Raw genomic sequence first — 12,623 nt, forward strand, 5'->3', positions numbered from 1 at the left:
TTCCTATTACAGCAAGGACCTTTCTGTCCCACTCCATCGTTCAACCACTTTATCGAAATCCTTCTCAGTAGCAGAAGCCCGACTCTGGAATAACCTTTCACATTATGTTAGAGAACTAAACATCATCTCCAGCAGTGGCTAGCACACTGGACTCGCATTTGGGAGGACGACGGTTCAATCCCGTGTCTGACCATCCTGATTTAGGTTTTCCGTGATTTCCCTAAATCGCTCCAGGCAAATGCCGGGATGGTTCCTTCGAAAGGGCGCAGCCGACTTCCTTTCCTAATCCAATGAGACCGATGCCCTCGCTCTCTGTTCTCCTCCCCCCTCCCCCAAAAAAAACAAACATCTCCAGCTTCAGAAGACAGTTAAAGGTGTATCTACCAAAGCAACTATAACGATTACCAATATCCCTGTACGCACTCATCATCCTTGTACATCCATCGTTCAAACCATATCTTCCTCATTTCCCAGTATTCTTAACTTCCCTTTCGCCAGAAGTCACTGTATCAGAAAACATCTATACTGTGCTCCTATATATTCTTTTTATATCTATCACTATCAGTATTATTAGTATTGTCAGTATATTATTACTGTTGATATTTATTATTACTGTCACTGTAGTGGCAGCAGCAGTAGCACAAGTACTACATTGGTACATAATCGATAGTATTTACTCACATTGTTACTATAAAAACTGAAATCATTGTAATACTATTTGTCATATTGAAACTGTTATTTCTTAGGTAACTATGATGTAAAGAAGATATTGTATGTATGAAACCCTAGTCCAATATAAGAGAGAGCCTGATAGCCCTAATCTCATCAGGTTAAATAAATAAATAAAGTCAGTATTACTGACAGCATAAAACATTAAGAACAAGTAAACAAATAAGTCGTGCAAGTGGTGCTTCCTATACTTGTGCAGTAAACAGCAAGGCAAACATCTGTTGGAGTAAAATTCATTAGGGAAGTGGAGTCACAAAAAAGTGAGACATTTGAGCGTTTATATGAATGAGTAGTGTCTAATGTTTTGGGCATGTCCGATAGAACAAACACCACACACTCATATAATTGATTCGCCTCCATGGGCTATAAATCTACAATGTCCAGTGCAGATGCATAAATACATTCAGCCTCCATTGTGAATCTAAAATTAGCGAGCACAGAGGACATGGATGAGGACAGTGGTGAAGGTGGGAGCGTGGATCATCTGAGGAGCGAACCAGGATAGTCGGCTCATTTGTGACAAATGCTGTGTCCAGGTGGCGCCAGCAGTCAACGCAGCTGCTTTGTAAGCAGGAGATCCTGCTTGGAATCTCAGTGTGGCACACATTTTCACTTGTCACCACCAATTCCGCATAAAGTCTCGTTGCAACTGATGTCATCAGTTCCTTCCCTTTCCTTTCCCTTCTCCCCCTCCAATTTACATAGCTTTTAAGCGTCCCCAAAAGAACTTTCGGAGCAGCAGAACATTTTGGAAAAGAAGGGAACTGTCTCCAGAAAAACGGAATGAATGAACACCCTAACTTAGCACCCATCAACTGATGGGACATACCTTAGCCTACTTGGTCTGCTGTGCCAGCCTCCCACCCTGGTGGTGTACACTTCAAATCTGCAACTGTGCAGCTGCTCAGCAGCCATTACCTGTGTGGGCATCCTTCCTGCTCACTTCTACTCGTGTGGGCAGACATTTCAGCTGTGAGACATCTTATCCAAGCTGGGTCCATCTTGTGCTTCTGCATGCCTCAGTGTGCCCTCTCCTGAGCATTTAGTCAGTTAGTTAGTTTTGTATGTCTTCCATTGTTCAATCTCATGGTAACTATTATGATGTGGGACTTATCCAGTGCATAAGAAATACTCGCATGAATCAAGGTTTATTTTAAAAAAGCTTAAAATTTTTATTACTTGCCCTATTCCCTTAAATGGCACAAAATGCACATATTATACCTATAGATTTATTTATTCTTATTGTAGAATTCATCTGTGGTCTAGAAGGAGTTGTCAAGTAGATATGATTTCAATTTATTTTTAAAACTATTACTGCTGTCTGTCAGACATTTTATTGCATTTGGTAATTTATCGAAAAGTCTTACAGCAGAATGTCTAACTCCTTTCTGTGCCAAAGATAGGTTAAGTAAAGGATCATGTCAGTCTTTCTTTCTTCTTGTATTACAATCACAAATGTCACTGTTATTTTTAAACTGGTTCTTATTGTTGAGAACAAACTTCATTACTGAGTAAATGTACTGTGAGGCTGTTGTAAGCATTCCTAACCTTTCAGACAGATGCCTACAAGATGTGTGACTATGAACCCCATAAATTTTTCTAGTCATTATATATGGCGGTAGTATCTGTTCCCGAAAGAACAGTTACCGTGGATGACCATGCAGCTTTGCTAGAAATGAAATGATAATTAAATGGACACCCTAGCTGCAAACAGGCGTTGATGTACTTCATTGGGGACATGTTGAAAATGTGTGCCCCGACCGGGATTCGAACCCGGGATCTCCTGCTTACATGAGTATGATGGGCGAACATCTATTAGGTGCACTACGAATGTAGTGGTGTGGACATGTTGGGAATGTGGATCTCACTGGGAGCGTGCAAGGGATAAGTCCCTGCAGACGCACTATCCTCTGTGCCCACGGTGGCTCTGATGGATAGAGCGTCTGCCATATAAACAGGAGATCCCAGGTTCGAGTCCCGGTCGGGGCACACGTTTTCAACATGTCCCCGATGAAGTACATCAACGCCTGTTTGCAGCTAGGGTGTACATTTAATTATCATTTTTTCTAGTCACTTTTTTTTTGAGCAGTGAATATTTTTGGCTAAGTGTTGAGTTACCCCAAAATACTATTCTGTATGATATCAAAAAGTGAAAGTATGCAAAGTTTGTTAGCTTACTAATTTCTGTATCCTCAAAATTAGCAATTATTCTGATTGCAAAAGTTGCATAACCTAGTCTTTTTAGGAGATCCAAAATATGAATTTTGCAATTAAGTTTCCATAATATGTACACCCAAAAACTTACTATGCTCTACCCTGGCTACAACTTCTGTTGATGTGTTATATTTATCGAAGGAACTGTACTCCTTGCAGCAGAAAATTTAATGTACTGTGTTTTTTCAAAGTTCAAAGCAAGCCCATCTGCAGAAAATCAATTACTAACTTTCCCATAGACATTATTTGCATCATTTTCTATTGGAATTTCTTTTACTGGATTACTAATGAAGCTTGTATCATCAGCAAACAGTCAGTTTAGCTTCTTGTTTCAGTTAAGAAGGAAGGTCATTCACATATATCAAGAACAGAAGGGAGTCTATGTTCGAGCCCTGTCGAACACCTAATGTAATTGCACTCCAGTTAGATAAAGTGGCAAACCTCCTTAAATCACTTAAACCATATAAAGAAACTTTTTGCTTCCTGTTCTGTAGATATGACTTAAACCATTCACAAACTGTTCCATTTATACCATAGATTTGTAATTTCTGTAACATAATGTCATGGTTCACACAATCTTATGCTTTGGCTAAGTTACAGAAAATTCCTATTGGTGTCACTTTCCTACTTAAAATCTCTATTATTTGAGCAGGGAAATTGTATGTTGCTGTCTCAGTGGAACATCATTTTTGAAATCTGAACTGTGATTTACTAAGTATCGCATCACTATTGAGATAGCTATCCACTTTGAGTACATTACTCTTTCCACGATTTTTGAAAATGCTGTAAGTAAGGATACTGGTCAGTAATTATTAACGTCTGTGGCGTCCTCTTTTTTTTTTAGAGAGGCCTGATAATAGAATATTTTAAGCTTTCTGGTAAAATACCTTGAGTTGGTGATGCATTACATATGTGACTCAGAACATCAGCTGTAACTGCTTCACATAGTTTTAATATCTTGTTAGAGGCGTCATCTACTCCAACAGAACATTTATTTTTCAAAGATTTAATGATTTTCCTAAGTTCACAAGAGGTTGGTAGGTGAAAATTAATTTAAGATTTCTCAAGACTGGCTTTTCCATGTACTGCTTGGCTTTTTCTTTCGAACTATTCTTACCAATTTTTTCATCTACATTTAAGAAATGGTTGTTAAATAGATTACTTATTTACTGTTGGTTAAAATAGTCTCATTATCTTTAATAGTAATACTATTTACCCCAGTGGTTACTTTTCCTGTCTCCCTTCTAACAACATTCCATACTGATTCGATTTTGTTGCCTGATATTCTGACAACTTTTCTCAGTATGTTACAATAATTTTTACTGTGTAAAATTACTTCTGGGTCTTTTCTAATTCTTGCTGTCTCATACAGTTTTCTTTTTCTTTCTGAAGACACTTTAACACCTGTAGTAGTTCAAGGTTTCTTTGAATATTATTTGGTTTTACAATGGGTAATTTTTTTGGGCAACAATGTTCAAAAATGGATATAAATTGATCAAGAAATATGCTGCATTTATCATTGGCATTTGGCTCATTATATAAATCTCCCCAATTAAGGTTTATTAAACTTTCTCTGGTGTGCTCTATAGGTACAAGGTTGAGCAAACTTACACTTTTACTTTATGGCTTCTGAACTGTACACAGTGCTAAGTTTTGTAAGTTGACCAATTGTGCATCATGGTCCTATAATCTATTTATCACAGGGAAAACATCCTTTTGTTGTACAAATAGGCCTACATTATCTATTAGAGTGCTATTGTCTTGAGCTACACATATAGGGAAACTGATCGCTGACTCTAAGTTATATGTCATTAATAATGCTTCTATTTCACTTTTCCTATAAGAATTGTTTAGGAAGTTTACATTGAAATCACCAAAGATTAATAACTTCTAGTTTTTGTCTGACATACAGCATAATAGGGAATCATACTTTTTATGAATAGCTCCCAATCTCCTAATGGGGGCCTATACACTGTTGTTAACATAAGCACTATATTATCTAGCTGTAGCTCACATGCACAAACTTCAAAGTGCTGATCGACACGAAGTTTGCTTATTTCTACAGCTTTGTGTTTATATCCTTGTTTTGTGTAAATGGTAACCCCTCCTTTATCCATGCTAGATCTGCACGTGTAAGATGCTAAATTATACTCATTTATACCGACACTTTCCGTCCTCACAGTGACATGGTTTTCAGACAGACAAAGTATATCAATCTCATTCTTATTTTTGAGATCATCTAAGCACTCTAACAGCTCATCTACTTTATTTTTAATTCCCCTGATATTTTGATGAAGTAAGTTGATACTACCCTTAGCTTTATCCCTGTCTATTGTGCATGAAGCTTCTTTTATTCTATTTTTCTTGATTGTTGTCTGTCTTGACTTTTGCTTTAACCTAAAAACTTGTCTGTCTGGGACCATTAACCACAGGGATCATCCCTTGTGTGATTGTGTCCCCCCCCCTCCCCCTTAAAGTATTTGCTAATAGAGAAGCTAAATTATCTTCCACCTTCCTATTTAGGTGCAGGCCATGGTTAGTGTGTACCCATCTACCAATAGCAGCAACTCGAACAACACCGAGGCTGTCTCTAGACTGTGTAACGACCACTCTGGGCTGTCGCTCTCTGCTGGAGTCAGCGACCCTGCCAAGTTGTTGCTGTCACCGTTTGATTGGCTGTGCGACTCCGCAAGCTGATGGGCCACCTGTTGGCGGACGCAGCACTTTGCAGGCCACATACAGCTTAAGTTCTGCGGACGTTTGCGTCTTCGTGCATCTTCACGACTGCTATAGTTTACTGAAAAATAAATGAATGTTTTACCAATGATGTTTTCCTGGCGATATGCCGGATGCTATCAGGCACCTACTCACTGCTTCACTGGTACCCTGTATTTGACACGGTGCCCCACTGTATGCTATTAATGAAGGTACGTGTATATCAGACAGGTTCTCAGACATGTGAGCGGTTCGAAGACTTCTGAATTAGTAGCACCCAGTATGTTGTCTTCAACGGAGACTGCTCATCAGAGACAAGGATATCGACAGGAATACCCCAGGGAAACGTGACAGGACCGCTATTAATACACAAGGACCACGAACATACGATAAATTATGGCTTATATGGAGGCATACAGAGTGTCGTCCTTCCTTTCGCTCTATTTGCGAGTGAAACAGGTAGGGATATGAGTAGTAGTGGTAGAGGATACCCTCCCCCACGCACCGTACGGTTCTTGCGGAGTATGTGTGTAGATGCAGATGAACATGCCCAGGATGGTGAACTACTGGCCTAGTGACCTCTGTGGAGCCACTTCCATACGCACCATAGAGGCCCTCTATCACAATCCACCATGGTTTATTTCAGAGATTCGATTAAAGTTGTCTCTCCTCTAGGCTTTCTTTTTGCGAAGTTTCATAAATTCTTATCTAGAAGCACTCTTCAAAAAGTAAGTTACACATTGTTAAGGTAGACCAAGTATCTTGTATTAAATGTTGCACTACTAAGTGTTACAGATAAATGACACTGTTATTTAACGTAAGTCAGCAAGTCTCTATAAACTGAGATCGGAACTTAGTGCCAATAGTTCAGTTCCTTGACGATAGAAATTCGTTTCTTGGTCACGGAGTCATCTGAGAAGTGCTATTGAGCATGTTCATCGTCAGAAAATCTGCGACGGCTTCGAATCAGTCTGTAGATTGCCTGGACATTGTCGTCTGTAGCCGTTGTCGATGGCTTTCCTTCCTGAAAAGCACCAACACATCTATCTGTGAGGCCTTGGTCAAGTTGTTGGCACCATTTCACTACAGCTCGACGCGACGTTGCATTTGGTCCACTTACAGCCAGAATTTCGTGATGAATATACACTCCTGGAAATTGAAATAAGAACACCGTGAATTCATTGTCCCAGGAAGGGGAAACTTTATTGACACATTCCTGGGGTCAGATACATCACATGATCACACTGACAGAACCACAGGCACATAGACACAGGCAACAGAGCATGCACAATGTCGGCACTAGTACAGTGTATATCCACCTTTCGCAGCAATGCAGGCTGCTATTCTCCCATGGAGACGATCGTAGAGATGCTGGATGTAGTCCTGTGGAACGGCTTGCCATGCCATTTCCACCTGGCGCCTCAGTTGGACCAGCGTTCGTGCTGGACGTGCAGACCGCGTGAGACGACGCTTCATCCAGTCCCAAACATGCTCAATGGGGGACAGATCCGGAGATCTTGCTGGCCAGGGTAGTTGACTTACACCTTCTAGAGCACGTTGGGTGGCACGGGATACATGCGGACGTGCATTGTCCTGTTGGAACAGCAAGTTCCCTTGCCGGTCTCGGAATGGTAGAACGATGGGTTTGATGACGGTTTGGATGTACCATGCACTATTCAGTGTCCCCTCGACGATCACCAGTGGTGTACGGCCAGTGTAGGAGATCGCTCCCCACACCATGATGCCGGGTGTTGGCCCTGTGTGCCTCGGTCGTATGCAGTCCTGATTGTGGCGCTCACCTGCACGGCGCCAAACACGCATACGACCATCATTGGCACCAAGGCAGAAGCGACTCTCATCGCTGAAGACGACACGTCTCCATTCGTCCCTCCATTCGCGCCTGTCGCGACACCACTGGAGGCGGGCTGCACGATGTTGGGGCGTGAGCGGAAGACGGCCTAACGGTGTGCGGGACCGTAGCCCAGCTTCATGGAGACGGTTGCGAATGGTCCTCGCCGATACCCCAGGAGCAACAGTGTCCCTAATTTGCTGGGAAGTGGCGGTGTGGTCCCCTACGGCACTGCGTAGGATCCTACGGTCTTGGCGTGCATCCGTGCGTCGCTGCGGTCCGGTCCCTGGTCGACGGGCACGTGCACCTTCCGCCGACCACTGGCGACAACATCGATGTACTGTGGAGACCTCACGCCCCACGTGTTGAGCAATTCGGCGGTACGTCCACCCGGCCTCCCGCATGCCCACTATACGCCCTCGCTCAAAGTCCGTCAACTGCACATACGGTTCACGTCCACGCTGTCGCGGCATGCTACCAGTGTTAAAGACTGCGATGGAGCTCCGTATGCCACGGCAAACTGGCTGACACTGACGGCGGCGGTGCACAAATGCTGCGCAGCTAGCGCCATTCGACGGCCAACGCCGCGGTTCCTGGTGTGTCCGCTGTGCCGTGCGTGTGATCATTGCTTGTACAGCCCTCTCGCAGTGTCCGGAGCAAGTATGGTGGGTCTGACACACCGGTGTCAATGTGTTCTTTTTTCCATTTCCAGGAGTGTATGTGTTGGCTTGAACATGAACCTTTCCAAAACAAAAGTAATATCCAACAAATGGGTCCCAGCTGGAGATGTGAAAGTCAAGGACAGTCTACTAGAAGAGGTCAGTGAATATGTCTACCTTGGCCAGATTATAAATATGATGGAAGACATAAGGCCAGAAATCTATCGACGCATCAAGCTTGGCTGGCAAGCATTTGGGAAGAATTCAAAAATATTCAGATAAAAAATGCCAGTAAATCTGAAGAAAGCAGTATTTGATCAATGCATTCTTCCTGTGATGACGTATGGCTGCGAGACATGGACACTGAACTCATTCACAAAAGGGAAACTTAGGACAGCACAGAGAGCCATGGAGAGATCAATGCTGGGCTATACAAGAAAGGACAGGAAAAGGGCAGATGACATCCGGCCTGTGACGATGGTTAATGACATCTTAGAGAGAGTAGGTTTCCTTGAAATGGCAGTGGACTGGCCACGTTGCAAGAAGAAAAGACAACAGATGGACGAAGCTAGTACTGGAGTGGTGTCCAAGAGAGCACCGGAGGCCTAGAGGAACACCACCAGACAGATGGGACAAAGACATCAAGAAGATCGCTGGTAACACCTGGCAGAGAACTGCCCAAGACCGTCCCACTTGGAGAAGACTTCTGAAAGCCTACCTGAATCCACGACTCGAAGAGGCCACATCATCTAATGATTGAATTGGCTGATGATGATGATGATGATGATGATGATGATGATGATGATGATATGTGTAATTTAGACGTGTTGCCCGTAAGAATCGTACTATGATGCGACTGCTAATTATACAGGAGCAGAACTGCAGCTGTGGGAATCCGAGAACATACACTGAGGTGACAAAAGTCATGGGATACCTCCTAATATGGTGTCGGACCGCCTTTTGCCCGGCGTAGTGAATGGTCTCGACGTGGTACGAACTCAATTAGTCGTTGGAAGTACACTACTAAAATACTGAGCCATGCTGCCCCTACAGCCGAACATAATTGCGAAAGTGTTGCAGGTGCAGAATTTTATACACGCACTGGCCTCTCGATTATGTCCCATAAATGTTCGATGAGATTCGTTACGGGCGATCTGGGTGGCCAACTCATTCACTCGAATTCTCCAGAATGTTCTTCAAATCAATCGCGAACAATTCTGGCCAGAGACATGCCGCACTGTCATCCATAAGAAATCAGTCATTGTTTAGAAACGTGAAGTCCACGAATGGTTGCAAACGGTCTCCAAGTAGCCGAACATAACCATTTCCAGTCAGTGATCGGTTCAGTTGGACCTGAGGGTCCAGTCCACATTATTATGGAGCCAGCATCAGCTTGCACAGTACTTCGTTGACAACGTGGGTCCATGGCTTCGTGGATCTGCGCCACACTCGAACCCTGCTACCAGCTTTTAATAACTGAAATCGGGACTCATCTGACGAAGGCACGGTTTTCCAGTCGTCTAGAATCGAACCGATGTGGTCACGAGCCCAGAGAGGCGGTACAGGCGATGTTGTGCTATTATCAAAGGTACTCGTGTCAGTCGTCTGCTGCCAAAGCCCATTAGCGCTACATGACGCCGCTCTCTCCTAACGGAAACGTTCGTCATACGTCCCACATTGATTCCTGCGATTCTTTCACGAAATGTTGCTTGCCACTGATAACCCTACGGAAATGCCGCTGCTCCGGGTCGTTAAGTGAAGGCCGTTGGCCACTGCGTTTTCCGTGATGAGAAGTAACGCCTGAAATTTGATATTCTCCGCACACTCTTGACACTGTGGATCTCGGAATATTGGATTCCCTAACGACTTTCGAAACATAGTAGGCCATGCGTCTAGCTCCAACTACGTTCCGCGTGCAAAATCTGTGAATTCCCATCGTGCGGCCATAACTTTGAAAACCTTTTCACATGAATCACCTGAGTGCCAATGACATCACCGTCAATGCACTGTCTTTTTATACTTTGTGTACCGCTATCTGTATGTATGCATATCGCTGTCCCTTGACTTTTGACACCTCATATTCTCTTCCGACAATGCGTCACACTTGTTTTGCAATGGTCTTAGCGTAAGACAACGCGTGTAACTTACGTTTTGAGATCCCCTTGTCATATAGAGTCAGAACCACAGTTTGTTATATACTATGCGTGTAGTAATATTGCATTTTTCTCAAGAAATTTTTACTTGAGCAAAATATCGTGCAAAACTTAAACGCCTTAGGGATAATAACCATGCAGTGTGTAGTTTTCTATGAACAGCTGTTATCACTCAAGCATGAAGCACTTACAAAATTCTTGTTTGATAGCTATCAACCCGCACACGCATATGACAACAAATTAATGCCTGAGTTTTGTATATATATCTGTATTTATGTCATGAACTTCCTGCAAAAACAACAAACATTTTTTCACGAATATAATGTACCCAGTATTGTAGTTTTTGGTCTAGCAATTAAACAGTTGTTAAACACCGAATTTTTTTTTAAAAAAAGCAAACCGTACTTGTCTGATTAAATTTTCACGCTTCTTATTACTTGCTTATCTTTATTAATTTATTTTTTACGATTAACAGATTCAGGAGGATGTAGGTTGCAGTCGGTACTGGGAGATGAAGAAGCTTGCACAGGATAGAGTAGCATGGAGAGCTGCATCAAACCAGTCTCTGGACTGAAGACCACAACAACAACAACGATACACTAAACACAAGTAACTGTCCTCTAACGAGATGTGAAAGCGTTCTAGGATGAGGAGCTAGTCGAGTTTTGTGATGTCACAGTGACGAATAACTCGTTCCACAGCATTCCGAACGACTGAATAAGACCTGTCAGAATTTTGTTTCGAGGGGAGGAACGTGGCCAATGAGATGCAAGATTGCGTTCTACGTCACAAGCAGATCTTAGAAGATTATAGCACTTGCAGCTGAAGTCCATATTTCGTGGGTTTTACATTATAACTAAAGTGCTATGAATATATGATCCTTCAAAGAACCATCACATTGGGAAACTCTCGAAAACGCGTCATTCTAAAACGACGTGTTGTAATAAAATGACAGGAAATGTCATATTTGTGGTTGAATAATTTTCGTGTTATAATTTGTGTGATATAAAAGCATGCAATTCCAAGCATTGGCACATTGAAGCTCTGTCGAAATTAAATGACAGTTAATGATGTACATGAAACACATAGATGTACATCATACCAGCCTACCATAGCGAAGTGAATAGAGGCATGGAGCTGTAAAGTCGAATGTAGTTAGTTCGCGTTTTTTTCTCAGGAGTGAGTTTGTTCGAGTTTAGCATCATACCAGGGAACACAGGCAAACGAGTTGAAAGGTTTCTCTCTATGTCACTGCCTGATTAAATCGTAATTAAGTTTTTATTTATTTATTAACCCAAAAAACTATCCATATTGGAGATATAGAATTCTGTTATAAATATTGTGTATGTTACACAATCAGCACACAGATACGTACATTAGCACATCTGTGCACACACACACACACACACACACACACACACACACACACACACACACACACACACAAACAAACATAAACATACACAAACACACACTCTCCCATATGTACTCACTTTTACATGAAGTACAGAAAATTCAATGGTAATATTGCACCAACTCTACCATCTGGTGAGCAAGATATATGAGACAGGCGAAATACCCTCAGACTTCAAGAAGAATGTAATAATTCCAATCCAAAAGAAAGCAGGTGTTGACAGATATGAAAATCACCGAACTATCGAGTTTAATAAGTCACGGCTGCAAATACAAACGCGAATTCTTTACAGACGAATGGAAATACTGGTAGAAGCCGACCTCGGGGAAGATCAGATTGGATTCCGTAGAAATGTTAGAACACGCGAGGCAATACTGACCCTACGACTTATCTTAAAAGATAGATTAAGGAATGGCAAACCTACGTTTCTAGCATTTGTAGACTTAGAGAAAGCTTTTGACAATGTTGACTGGAATACTCTCTTTCAAATTCCGAAGGTAGCAGGGGGAAATACAGGGAGCGAAAGGCTATTTACAATTTGTACAGAAACCAGATGGCAGTTATAGGAGTCGACGAGCATGAAGGGGAAGCAGTGGTTGGGAAGGGAGTGAGACAGGATTGTAGCCTATCATCGATGTTATTTAATCTGTATATTGAGCAAGCAGTAAAGGAAACAAAAGAAAATTCGGCGTAGGAATTAAAATCCATGGAGAAGAAATAAAAACTTTGAGGTTTGCCGATGACATTGTAATTCTGTCAGAGACAGCAAAGGACTTGGAAGAGCAGTTGAACGGAATGGACAGTGTCTTGAAAGGAGGATGTGAGATGAACATCAACAAAAGCAAAACGAGGATAATGGAATGTAGTCGAATAAAGTCAGGTGATGACGA

This window comes from Schistocerca serialis, chromosome 8 (assembly GCF_023864345.2).
Source record: "Schistocerca serialis cubense isolate TAMUIC-IGC-003099 chromosome 8, iqSchSeri2.2, whole genome shotgun sequence".
Lineage (NCBI taxonomy): Eukaryota > Metazoa > Arthropoda > Insecta > Orthoptera > Acrididae > Schistocerca > Schistocerca serialis.